The sequence below is a fragment of the Lasioglossum baleicum genome, chromosome 9 (genome assembly GCF_051020765.1).
Source record: "Lasioglossum baleicum chromosome 9, iyLasBale1, whole genome shotgun sequence".
Lineage (NCBI taxonomy): Eukaryota > Metazoa > Arthropoda > Insecta > Hymenoptera > Halictidae > Lasioglossum > Lasioglossum baleicum.
The window spans coordinates 17,751,684-17,763,833 of record NC_134937.1 but is presented as its reverse complement, the minus strand read 5'-3'; the positions used below and the strand labels follow the sequence as shown (position 1 = coordinate 17,763,833).

General features: G+C 42.3%; 2 protein-coding genes across 12 annotated transcripts in view; one reads left to right on the top strand and one right to left on the bottom strand.

The window, feature by feature from the left end:
• Urm1 (Ubiquitin-related modifier 1) overlaps window positions 1-12,150 on the top strand; it is a 386,421-nt gene that overhangs the window by 123,369 nt on the left and 250,902 nt on the right. The window lies entirely within an intron of this gene.
• Window positions 1-12,150, bottom strand: part of LOC143212000 (uncharacterized) — a 210,876-nt gene that overhangs the window by 72,934 nt on the left and 125,792 nt on the right. The window lies entirely within an intron of this gene.

Sequence of the window (12,150 nt, the reverse complement as noted above, 5' to 3'; positions counted from 1 at the left end):
TAACGTAAAATGGTAACGTTTAGTGCTGCGTGAAGTCTACCGATTCTAATGTTAACGTTTGATTATCATCGAGATGATCGTCATCAGAAGTCATCCGAGTAAAATTATGCGCGGCGCGTATGGTCCTCGAGCGTGTATCGGAACGATTCAATGAGACATCAACAACGACGGATCTGGGCTGCGGGGGCGGTCTCATCGTTTATCATCGACAACGGCGAGCGTCAGCGGGATTTATCATCAAAATAGGGCGCCTCGATCATCTGGCGCGAGCACTCTATCATTAGAAAACTGAGAAATTGCGAGCGTTTCGGCTCGTTCCCCTTACGTATTCATCGAGAGCCCGTAGTTCGGGAAAAATTGTATAAAATAACTCACGACTCCACGATTGTAACTATTCCTCCAGTGTGTAATGTTGAATTGAAAATCTCAACCGAATGTCCATATTACGAGATGTATCTCATTAATCCATCTGTAGCGAATCATCCTAATATCATAATCATACAGAGTGACCTAACATAATAACCGAACGAAACGTACACACGTTACATGAACCGGGACTAACTTAATGCAAACACATTCGAACAAGTTCCAATCACCGTGACCGTAAAATAACTTGTATGATTTACTTGAACTTGATCCCATCCCTATTTACAACCACAGAATATCCGCAGGAATAAAATAAAAGAAGGTACTGTGTTAAGGACGAAGAACGTTCTCGCGGCTGGATATCCCGCGCCGACGAATATCGGTCGTATTTCATGTAGGTAGACCGTCCTAATGCACGGTATAGACCGATCCCTCGGATAAAGGAACCGCGAAAACGTTTCCTCGTGGGTATTAGCGTCATCCCTTTGCCGAAGATTGATGGAGCTATCCTGACAGGATCCTCCTCCTTCGCCCTCCCTGTTTGCTCGCCCCCGAGCCCTTAGAACCGGGCCAGGGTGCATAAAAAAATCACCCTTCCTGTCTCGCATCGGCCCCTGCTCACCCCTCTGCTGGTGGGTACCTTTGCCCACACACCCCCGCAAACGGTTACAGGTCATGTCGATATTTATCACGGGCTCGATGCTTGTGGGAGGGACCATCGGGCCTCAGTCAGCCGCAGGGAATGCTTCTTAATCGGAATAACTGGCGGAATGACGATTTTTCGGAGATTGAGTCGTTCGGAACTGGATACAGGGGACACCATAACACGTGGGCGTGACCGTCATAACCACCGCCTGTTGGAGAAAATAAAAGTCTGTCCTCCTTTTAGAAAGTTTCTTAAGGGAGATATATAGGACGATAGAGAGACTCTCTCTCTCTTAAACGCCACGAGGGTCTGATATTTCTACCTCTTGCAGGGCAGAGTTCGGCATTAATCGGTTAAAATTGTAATCAAGATTGATTGATTAATGTGTACGATTCAAAAAGTAATCATTGAAAAACCGGCGATTGATTCAATCGATTGAAGAAGCTATTCGTCAATCGTTGATTAAATTTTTGCCCAACTCTGTTGCTGGGTAAAAGCAACTTTTTTCGAACAATGACCCATCCGCGTACCAATCAGCAGGGAAACCGAAACATGTGATTGCCGTAAATTCTAGTCTCACAGCGGTCCCTTTCGTGCCCTGTTTTTTGCATAATGCCCTCTTCTAAATTCTTCAGGAAAATCTTGCGCAAGATCAGTGATGTTCGAACCGCGGTAGAGAGAACATCTCTACTCAAAGATTTGTCAACTCAAAGCTGACGGTTGCTAATATGTGTTTTTAATAGTGCAATTTAATAGTAATATTTAATTCGATTATAGCATATTAAGTTGGCAACTAAATTCGCGATCTTCTGTTTCGTAATTCTTTTATTGTATCATATTATAACCTTATTCAATGACCATTCCTTTTGAACTGTATATCATTGGAAAGCTCTGAATTTTGCAATTAATTTTATATAAAATACTCGTGCTTAAAAAGTATATATGAATGACTTTGTTTGAGAGAATGTGGAGGTCGCGAATTTAGTTGCCAACCTAATATGATTAATTTATTGTTAAGAAAGTGAAAGTGAAAGTGATCAGGCACTACCTGAAGTCAGCTGTGCAGTTCGTCTCCGAATGGCCCAGTGACGCACACCTCGAAGCAGCAAGTGCATCTAGAGCTGAATAAGTGAGTTTTAATTAAATCAATTTCTGCTCCCTCTCTTGTTAACTGCTTCAAGGTTGACCGACATTTTTGGGACACTGTGTGTGTACGTGTACTTTCATTATATGTATACGAAATTAGCACAATTTAAATATCGATAATTTTTCGAGAATCCTGGTAGCGTTTAACTAACGATTCCGAGTTCATAATTTCTTGATAAAAATGCAGGAGAAGCATCGATTTCACGAAGACGGGGATAAAGAATAATTCGGCGGCGGGTGAAAATGTTCGTTTCCCGTCCGAAAGATTTTGTTAACGCGCCGATAGACAAGGGCGGCACTCACGTGTGTTAATTAAAATGCGACATCGCGCATAATAATGCTGCGAACCGTAGGACGCGGCGCGGGCCGATTCGTAATGCAGAAATTAATGAAAATCATGGAATTAACTTTTCTCATTGGCGTTTCCGTCTCGCGGACGGTATAATTATGTCGTCGGTGATTATTTCTGTGTGCTTCCGTTCGCTTCCATAAAAATGCATTAGGTAATATTTGTTTTCATAAAATCGCGCGCAGTTTAACTCGATTACCGAACTGTATGAAATAATCGAGACTGAAGGTTAATCAGAACGAGCGAGTGTACGCTTGGTAACGATGTTTGTCCGATCGATTGGATGTACACCGACGTCAACGTTACTTTCGAATGGCTTCGGAAAATTACCAATGATTCAAGAATTCTTTACCCTCTTCTACCCTTTTGTCAGGAATTTTCTTGTCCGTTAATCAAATCTTTGGAATTTTATTTAGTTTTCTGATTAAAAATTGATTTATCCGTCTATCCTTTTGTCAAGGATTTTATTTTTCGATGAAATTTTTTGATTCTATCGAAGTGCTCATTCGTCATTCAAATTACTACGTATTTTTATCTTCGAGTCATTGATATTTTGTCCACTTCAATGTCGCGTCTGACCATGACCACAGCTAATTCTACTTCCTACTTATACTGGATAAAATTAACCAGATCTTTATATATGATAATACTAAATATAATAATAATAATTAAAACTGGATATTGAATGAATCTTTATCGCAGACACAATTATTTAAATTATCTTTGGAATGGATAAATTAAATTTTACGTCCACAATGTCGACTTTAAATAGAGAACAGTGAAGAACTTTTTCTCTCGAAAGTTTAAATTGAATCCAGAATTTAATACAAAATCAACGAATCCTTGGGGAAGTGTTTATCGTTCAGTGTTGAAAATATTTGTTCACGGCATGTGTGTTTCGTAAATTCCAGCGGAATCGTGAGATTGATTGAAAAGTATTCAACTTTAACCTCTGGCTGTTTGTGAAATTTCCAACAAGTTGTAAAACTAGTAACAAACTTTAGCTTTAGCTTTGTAGTATTCCGGTAGATAAAGTATTAAAAATCTGAAAAACGTGGATGTTTTCGACTGAACGAGTTTCTCGAAGGTAGCATAAATTTTTAACAGAGCGAAAACGTCTGAAATGTCTGGCAGGAAGATACATTACAGTAGTTTCTAGATTCGGTATCGCGTTGCATATCGCCGGGAACAATAGAATCCGTCGAAAATGAGCGGAAGGGAGCAGCCGTTCAAGCGTTGCTAAATGTTTATTTCAATATCACCGGTATAATCCATTGTTATTTGTCTTAGCCGTTCCGCTTGTACATTCGTCGATGCGAAACGTGACCGGTCGTTGGTTTCAGGGATCACTGAAACCACGAGGCTCGATTATGCTCCGCCGAATTCACGGGAAGACCTCCAATTTACGGGCGGAATCTTTACCGCACCGCAGAGAGTCGGTCGAGATACTAGAGTACAAATACGATTATCGTAAATCGAATCCGAACGGAAATACTCGCAGCAGAATCAACAACAACCGGTATTTCATCCCTCTCGCGTTTCATAATTTTATTTATATTCGGTTTCTTTGCGCTCGAACAGAGCTCTAATTTCAATCGAATCTTTAGCGCTATCACGGTACGCTCTCAATTAATCTTCCTTATTGTTTATTATTTATTTAATCATTTTCCTGCATTATATCGCTGAGAAATCAAGTGGTTCTATGCTCTTAATTAATCTATTTGTTTTATGAAATTTCTCTATGGCATATCGTTGAAGTGACCTTTGAATTCTAAATCGAAAATATGAAATTAATTCATTCCAACAAATTATAATTAGATTTTTCTTATGTCGTCACAACTAAAGCAATCAATTTTTAAATGAAGGCTATAGTGAATATTCATTACTATTTAATGAAATGTGTATCAGCGATATGACCGTGAAGTGAGCTTTTCAATCAACTTGTTTCTTTAATTCCTATGTAGAGGGCGTCTCAGTTCAAGGAGGCCATCTAAATATCTCCTTTTATTTTTAATGGCACAAAAAGAATATTTATGGCATAATTTAAATTGTATCGAAGGAGGATTATCATAGAAGAACTATTTTTCTTGTCCTGTTATTTTTTCATAGTTTTTTCTTAAGGTTATCATTATTTTTTATCGGGAAAACTTATTTCCTTTTATTCCATTTTGTTAATGACTTAAGCATATTCAAATGCAATTTTTCAGCCGCTATAAGATGGAATAAAAAAGAAAATGTTTTCCCGATAAAAGAATATATAACGATGACCTTGAATAAACAATGAAAAAATAACCGGACGAAATAAATTGATCTTCTATGATATATTCCTCCTTCGATACCATTTAAATTATGCCATAAATATTTTTTGTGTCATTAAAAATAAAGGAGATACATATTTATAGATGGCCTCCTTCAGCTGAGACACCCTATATTGTCTATTATGCTACTCTTGTCAGTAGTTTTATTTCCCTTCGGAACTAGATTTTCTAATTCGCCTTCTCTGAGATAGTCCTTTACAGTCAGGCTGATTTCTATCGCCTAGAATCGACTACAATCGAACGTGAAATTTATTTCCAGCAAATTGGAACAAAGAGCGAAATCAGCGAAAACAACCAAACCGGTGGCAAATTGTTGACAGAAATTGCGGAACAGTTGTGGGTGTGTTCAACAGAAGACGGTTGGCATAGTTTGTCGAGGAAGAAGTTATTGCGGGAGAGTACAGCGAATACAGACAATAACTCGAGCATTCTCTGGGTAGTAACGAGCTCGCTTGACGTCGGTACTATTTTTACATATTCAAAAGAATCGTCGCGTATTCTGGACTCGCGCGGCGCGGCGTGGCGGCGGGCAGACTTGTTTCGAGTTTCAGCTTCTGTTCGATTCAGGGCCCTCTCCTTGGCTCCTGGGCGCATACATGGCCGATGAAAGACGTTTTCCCTCTGCCCCCGTCGCGTCGTCGCAGCCGTCGCCGCCTACGCGCAGCACGGGGGAAAAACTTTCATTCGAGTATCCGGTGAAGTGCACCGTTATGTACAATCTACATAATACATATATGTATACGCGGGCCGTATGTATGCGCCGCGCGGAGCCAATATAAAAGTGTGGTCCCACTTTTCAGGATATCGGCGGAAAAGCTATGAACTTAAACGTACTCGAGGCACCGACGCCGACGCTCCGCCTCGGCTTCAGAAAGAGAAATTATATTGCGCTACGTTAAACACACACAGCAAGAGAGAGCGAGAGAGAGAGAGAGAGAGAGAGAGAGACACATACCTCCTCGAACGTTAGCTTCACGGGAAATAGAACAGTCTTTGGCGAAAGAAGAGTTTCGCCGAAGTACCGGGAAAAGCCGGACACTTTAGACTTTGGACTTTTGTTAATACGCGCTCAGACCTCTTCGTGTACTTCCGCCAGGACCTGAAAGTAGCTCAAGGATGTTTATCAAGAAATCATCCTTCTAGAGTGAAAACTCCGAGCAATAGCAATTCCATAAAAGTGTTGCTTACAATTTATCTAGTAAACTAATCCTTCTAACATCTCAAAAAAGCTAAAATCGGTTGGTCGAGTTTTGAAAAGGTTTAAAAGGTGACTACTTAATTTTCTCCCCGACTGTATCAGCACGAAAATTAATTTTTAGAAAATTTTACCTTTTTACCAACCGCCTTCTGTCAACTGAAAGAACGTTCCAACTTTAGTCGAAGGACTCCTTCGTTCGCACAAGCGGCTCCGCTAACTCGATGATCCTTATAATGGATTCCCGAAATCAGAAGCAGACATCGGCGAGTCCGAAAGAGCTATTGACCAGACTAACATCGGGAAATTCGTTAGAGATAGCAGAGCGCACTCGGGAGACCCCAGGGCGAGAGTGTATCTAACTTGTAGGGTTTTGATGGACATTGTATCAAGCCCCAAGGATTCGCAGCGAGCTATGTCGAAGATGAGAGGCGGTACAATGGCAGCACGTTCGACTTAGAGACTTAATAGAAACACCGGTAGATCGAAGAGACTCGACACAGACACCCGCTAGACTTAAGAGACACGTTATAGATATTGCAGCATGTACCTGCTAGATGCCATAGCCGTCGCACTGGACCTAAGAGCTTTACCACGGACACACTGCAATGTCCACAACACTCGATGGACGCGCCGGCTAGATCTCCGAGAACTGCTGTAGAGGCTGTAATAACTGAAATGTTCGATAGCAGCGCCATTGTGTCCAGCACAATCGTGTCGAACTTTGCTAAAAGGCGTGGCAGACTGAGGAAATTACAAAAACTGGTATCCGCGTTGTCAGATGATAGACAATCAGTAGATGTTCTAACAAAAATCATTGTGGACTTTTTCGGGGGGCAAAAAAGTGCTTAAAGGTCTTCCAGGGCTCTCCAGTACTCCCAAGGTCCTCGAGATCCAAGGCTTCGATCCAACAGATTTGTTAGATTTTCCAGACTTCTGAAACTTCTAACGTCTCTGACGCCACCGAGTCCCCTCAGGGTTCCGGAAGTTTTAAGACTTTAGAGACCCGAGAACTCCAACACCAGAAGATTTAGAGGACTCGAAAGATTCTTTAAAGACTGTGACTGGAAACGTTTCCAGGACCTTAAAGACTTTGTGATTCTCAGGATTTTCAGGATTTTTTTAACTCTTTGATGATCCCAAAGACTCGGATGAGCCTGGAGCTTTTGGAATCTTTGAGGTTGAAGAACCCTGCCATCTTCTGGGTTCATAGGGCACCTGAGGATTCTGAGTCTGTAACCTGTTGTACCAGGACTGACAAGTATAGTCCCTGTTGTATGTAGTATGTTTCCTCGGTGTGCTTTTGTCTAAGTCTGTCGCGTCTGATGGCTTGTGTGCTAAGTTTCTTGGGTCTCCTATGCTAGCACATTACCGACCGGTGATTATTGCTTAATTTTGAAAAATCTATGGTTCATGGCTAAACACGTTTTAATGGAACCATCAATAGTAACAACAATTTTCATTATGAACTAACAATACACCCTCAATAACGTCATCTAATAGTTTCATTTAAGATTGCAATGTAAAAGAAAATTTCTATGCGTTCTTTTGGCATAGCAAAATTATTGAAAATCCTATTAATAGGCTTCCGGTAGGTAAATTGCTAGGTTTCCTAGATATGATGCCTAGATTTGACACCTCCTTAGTTACTCTCCGATCTTTTCGCTGTCGAATCTTCTCTATCTGATAGTAAGTACTTACACGAGGCTTCCTGTGTCCGATGTGGTCCTATCGCGTTATCCAAATCTGCCATCACGTACACTTAGTTTCTTCGGGCGAAATCTATCAGCTAGCATGTGTGTTAGGTTTCTTGGTACTGAGCCGGATTACGTGGACCAAATATAATTTGTCGAGTTAGGGTCTTAACCCGAATCTTCGCAATTCGCACAAGGTCTCTCGAGGGTCTGGTACCACCAAAACCAAATCCCTTGGGTCCCGAAGCGTCTACATCGGATTTTCCGAGTGCAGCAATGCTGGTATCAGTTCTGCCGAGTCATAAACTTCGAGTTTGGAATTATCTGTGGCGGATTTTGGAAGTTTCCCAGTACCTGTAGAGCGGTTACGTTAGTTCTTGTACTTCGACTGTTTACCGTGTACGTAGCATGGCGGTGTGCATTGAATCTCTTGATCTCTCGACGCTGTATCCACCGAGTTTCTGCTTTTTACACATCAATATCAAGTCACGTGTGTCTGCTGTTCTATTATGTTCGTCGAGTTCCGAACTGTACAGATTCTGCGCGGGTGTATCGAGCACCGGTTATCTGCGAATCCGAAACTATTACGGCGGTGCCAACAATTTCGTGCGCTGCACGCTCGTGGAATAGTCGCAAGCACCTTTGTATAAACATAGTGCTGGCAGATACTGCCTCGTTAGGCAGTAATTTAAGGTAGATCTTTGAACCGTCGGGAAATGTGTTCCACAAACTTTCAAACATTCTTCTCGTAAATGTAACGTGCCGAGTATATTCACTGTTACATAACGCTACATATGCACAGTCTTTTTAGATAATATTTTTACCGCGTTATCCTGGGGGAAACTGTAAAATGTCACCGCTGCCTCGATCAGCAATTTCAAACGCCAAGCTGATCCAAATCGTGTTCGCTTCTCGACGGCATGGCGTTTGAAAGGTAAATAAATGGGGTGCAAAATTGTTAAAAAATATTATGCGGCTCGTGTCGTACTAGATACATGTATAGAGTATTTTTAAACAATTTTTTTTATCGCGTTGTGCAGAGGTTTACTGCAATACATCATTGCCTCAGTTTACCAATTCAATCGCGAAGCCGATCCAAATCGCATTCGTTTCTCCATGACATATCGAAGGAAAATAAATACAAAAAGATTATAAAAAAATATTGTTTTTTAAACGATTTTTCGACCGCGTTGCATCGAGATCTACTAAAATACATCATTGTCTCAGTCCGCTAGTTCAATTAGGAAGCCGATCCAAATCGCATTTGTTTCTCGTCGACATAATAGAGGTAAAAATAAATACAAAAAAATTAATAAACAGTATTGTGCATTTACTGCCACATAAGATACGTATATAGAATGTTTTTAAACAATTTCTTGATCGCGTCGTACAGGGGTCTGTTATGTATCATTGTTTCGATCCCCTAATTCGCAGCTGATCCAAATGGCATTCGGTTCTGAACGCCAAGGCATTTTGAAGGGAAATTTCGAATTCTAGTCGGCGTGGTTGAATGCGGACGTAGAATCGCGGCGAGGTGTTTCCCCGCTGCGTTGAATATGAAAAGATTAAAGACAGAAATGGTCGGCGTACACGCGCGAGGGAGGACTCTAGCCTGGAGAGGATCAAGGGACGAGGGGGCGAGGAAGAAGGAGAAACGCGGAGAAAAATTGGCTGCAGGTAACGGGATTAAGAGTGCTACTGCACGCCCGTTACCGGGATCATCTCGCAAGAAACTTTGCACTTGGCAACTTTTAATGCCTCCGCCGCAAAATCCTGATCCTCCCCGTCCCCGCTCGCGCTGTCTCGCTTTCGGCTGTCTTGCTTCCCTGCCAACCAGGGGTTTTCTTTACGCATACTTTCTGGCTACAGAGGGGTTTAGATCGAAACGATTCTTCCGGCAAACTTTACACGTCGAGAGCAAGTTGATCCTCGGGGCCCGGAGGGACGAATATTTCGATGCGACGCTTTCTCACAGCCCCGACGACGACGTCGCGCGCACTTTGTTACTTTTTCGAATACTTCCACCGACTGCCGTGTCGCGAACGTGTCGCAAGGAGGCGGATGCACAAGAATTTCGGGATGCTCGGATGCTGGGGATTTATTCTTCCGGCTTGGGAGAAGCTCGGAGGTTTGGCTTGTGAGCCGAGTTTCGGGGAATGTGGTCGCGATTCTTTCAAATTGGAGAACTACCGATCTGCAACGAGATATTGGTACAAAGTAAAAATTTTTCTCTAGTTCTTAGTGGTGCAAAATTAGATTTTTGGACATATTGAGGTGTGGTTTTCGTTTGCACAAAATTAATTTTTCAATTGATAAAGAAGGTACAGCCTCTTTTTTCGTTTAACTAGATACGTCACGAAAATTAAGGACTGCGTGCGTTTTACCAATAAATTTGAAACCAGCCAAATATTTAAATCCTCCCTCTCCCTAATTTCCCGGACACATCGTATTTCATTTTGAACAAAATCCAGTCTCACTTGGCCCTTTCCAATCGTAATCCTTTTCGGTGTGATCCGAATTATTGTATTTTCACTCATGCTGAATTAATTATTGCCTGACACCCCATAAATTTGACTTAACACTTTCGACGAAGCTGCTCGTTACAGATTGTAAAAGCAGGATATCAAAAATTGATAAATTTTTACTGGAAATAAACAGTTCGTAGAATGCAATGGAATGCACTGGAAATGTTTTTGTTCGAACCAATAAAAAAGCGAGTTATTTTAGGTCTTTATTGGATGACTCCGTATAATTAGAAATCTGTATGACACGCTGCCACGGAACCTCGTTACATTCAAAGCCCCTTGTTAGCATCCCGGAGGAAAGTTCAGCGTTAGCGTACCGGCTGGTCATCTTTTTTCTCATTTAGCCGGGGCAACGTAAAATCGAGACGCCCCATAGAACGAGGGGTGGAACCGAGTTAAGGGATGGGGGTGAGCTGGTAAAATAGCGCCGGCTTCGATAGGAAAATAGTGCGGTGATCTTGGGAACGAGGTCGATACCCACTTCCTCCGCGTCTCAGTATCCTTGACTCCGTCGACGATTTTAGTCGGCCAGTGGCCCCGGCCAGCCCGAGGTTAGACTACGTATAACTTCATAGCAGAAAACGATGACGGTATGCGATGAAATTGCGATGCCTTGCGGGGTATCCACGACCGTATCAGAAGCGAGAATACATCGCCTCGTTCAATTTTTATGCCGCGTCTTCTGGCCGCCCCTGATTCTTGATAAACAATCGAAACTCGCGAACTTCATTAGAAAATTTTATCTAAAACAACCTAGTTCTCCGAAGAAAATGTCCTTAGAATTTAAAGAAGTCTTAAATAGTTAATAGTTCACAAAGTGTTACTTCATAAAAATAATGAAAATGCAATGCAGCTTCATTAGAACATTTCGTTTAAAATGAAAAATTTTAACACTTAACCTAGTTCTCTGAAGAAAATATCTTTGGCATTCGAAAGAGTTAGCGAGAGTTAATACCTCGCAAAACACTTTCAGCTACAACTTTGATTAAGAAAGGATCATTTCAACCACCCTGTGCACCAGGATAAAAATAAAATCGTCAGCGCAACAGAGCCTCACCGAATCTTCTGTCAAAAAGAAAAGTAGTTAGAATCCGAAATGACGAGCCACTAATCTCCGTTATCACCGGAGGATCCTTATCATCCATCGACGTCAGTCTTGCCGGTGTGCTTTTCCCCAGTTTATCAGCCAAGAAGGAATCACGTCGGACGATAGGACCGGAAGCGGACGAGATTCCAGAAGGCAAGATGGAAAGAGGGAGAGAGAGAGGGAGAGTTGGCTCGTGGAAAACGAACCTGGACGAAACAGTCGGCGGTAGCTTTTTACTTTCTCCCGCGGGAGGGTAAAAGGCAAAGCTACGGAAAGCCGGGCTTTATTGCCTACGAGGGCAGGATTCTCTGCCGTTGCGCGGGATAGGAGATTGTTTAGATCCCTAGCCCCATAGACCCGTATCGTAAGGAGGCTGCGGGGCCTATCTAGGATCGTATACGTTCTCCCCACGGATTATGGTCGTGAAACGTTTCACGTCGTCCATTTTCGTGGCTCGTAACGCGACGCTTATTGTAAACTTGCACGGGATCGTACAAAGTCCTCGCCCAGCGTTTTGTCGTGCTTAGGACTTCCTTCCCAGGGAACGATCTGTCCCGGGATTCCCCCACCTTGGAACCTCCTTTTATCTCCTTTCGTGTAGCCAGTCGACCGAATATTAGACGCTGGCCGACATTTTGTCCTCCCTTCTTATTCGCAAGTTCTTAAACTGCGAGAAAATCCTGCTGAAATGATGCAATTTTTGTTGCGCTTTTGCGCCCCCGGAATTTCCTTGACGGCGCTGCGGTACACGGTTTGAATGAATGCACACGGTCTGGAAGAATTGCGTATGTCAGGAATTTTCCAAAATGGATTTTAGGTGTTCA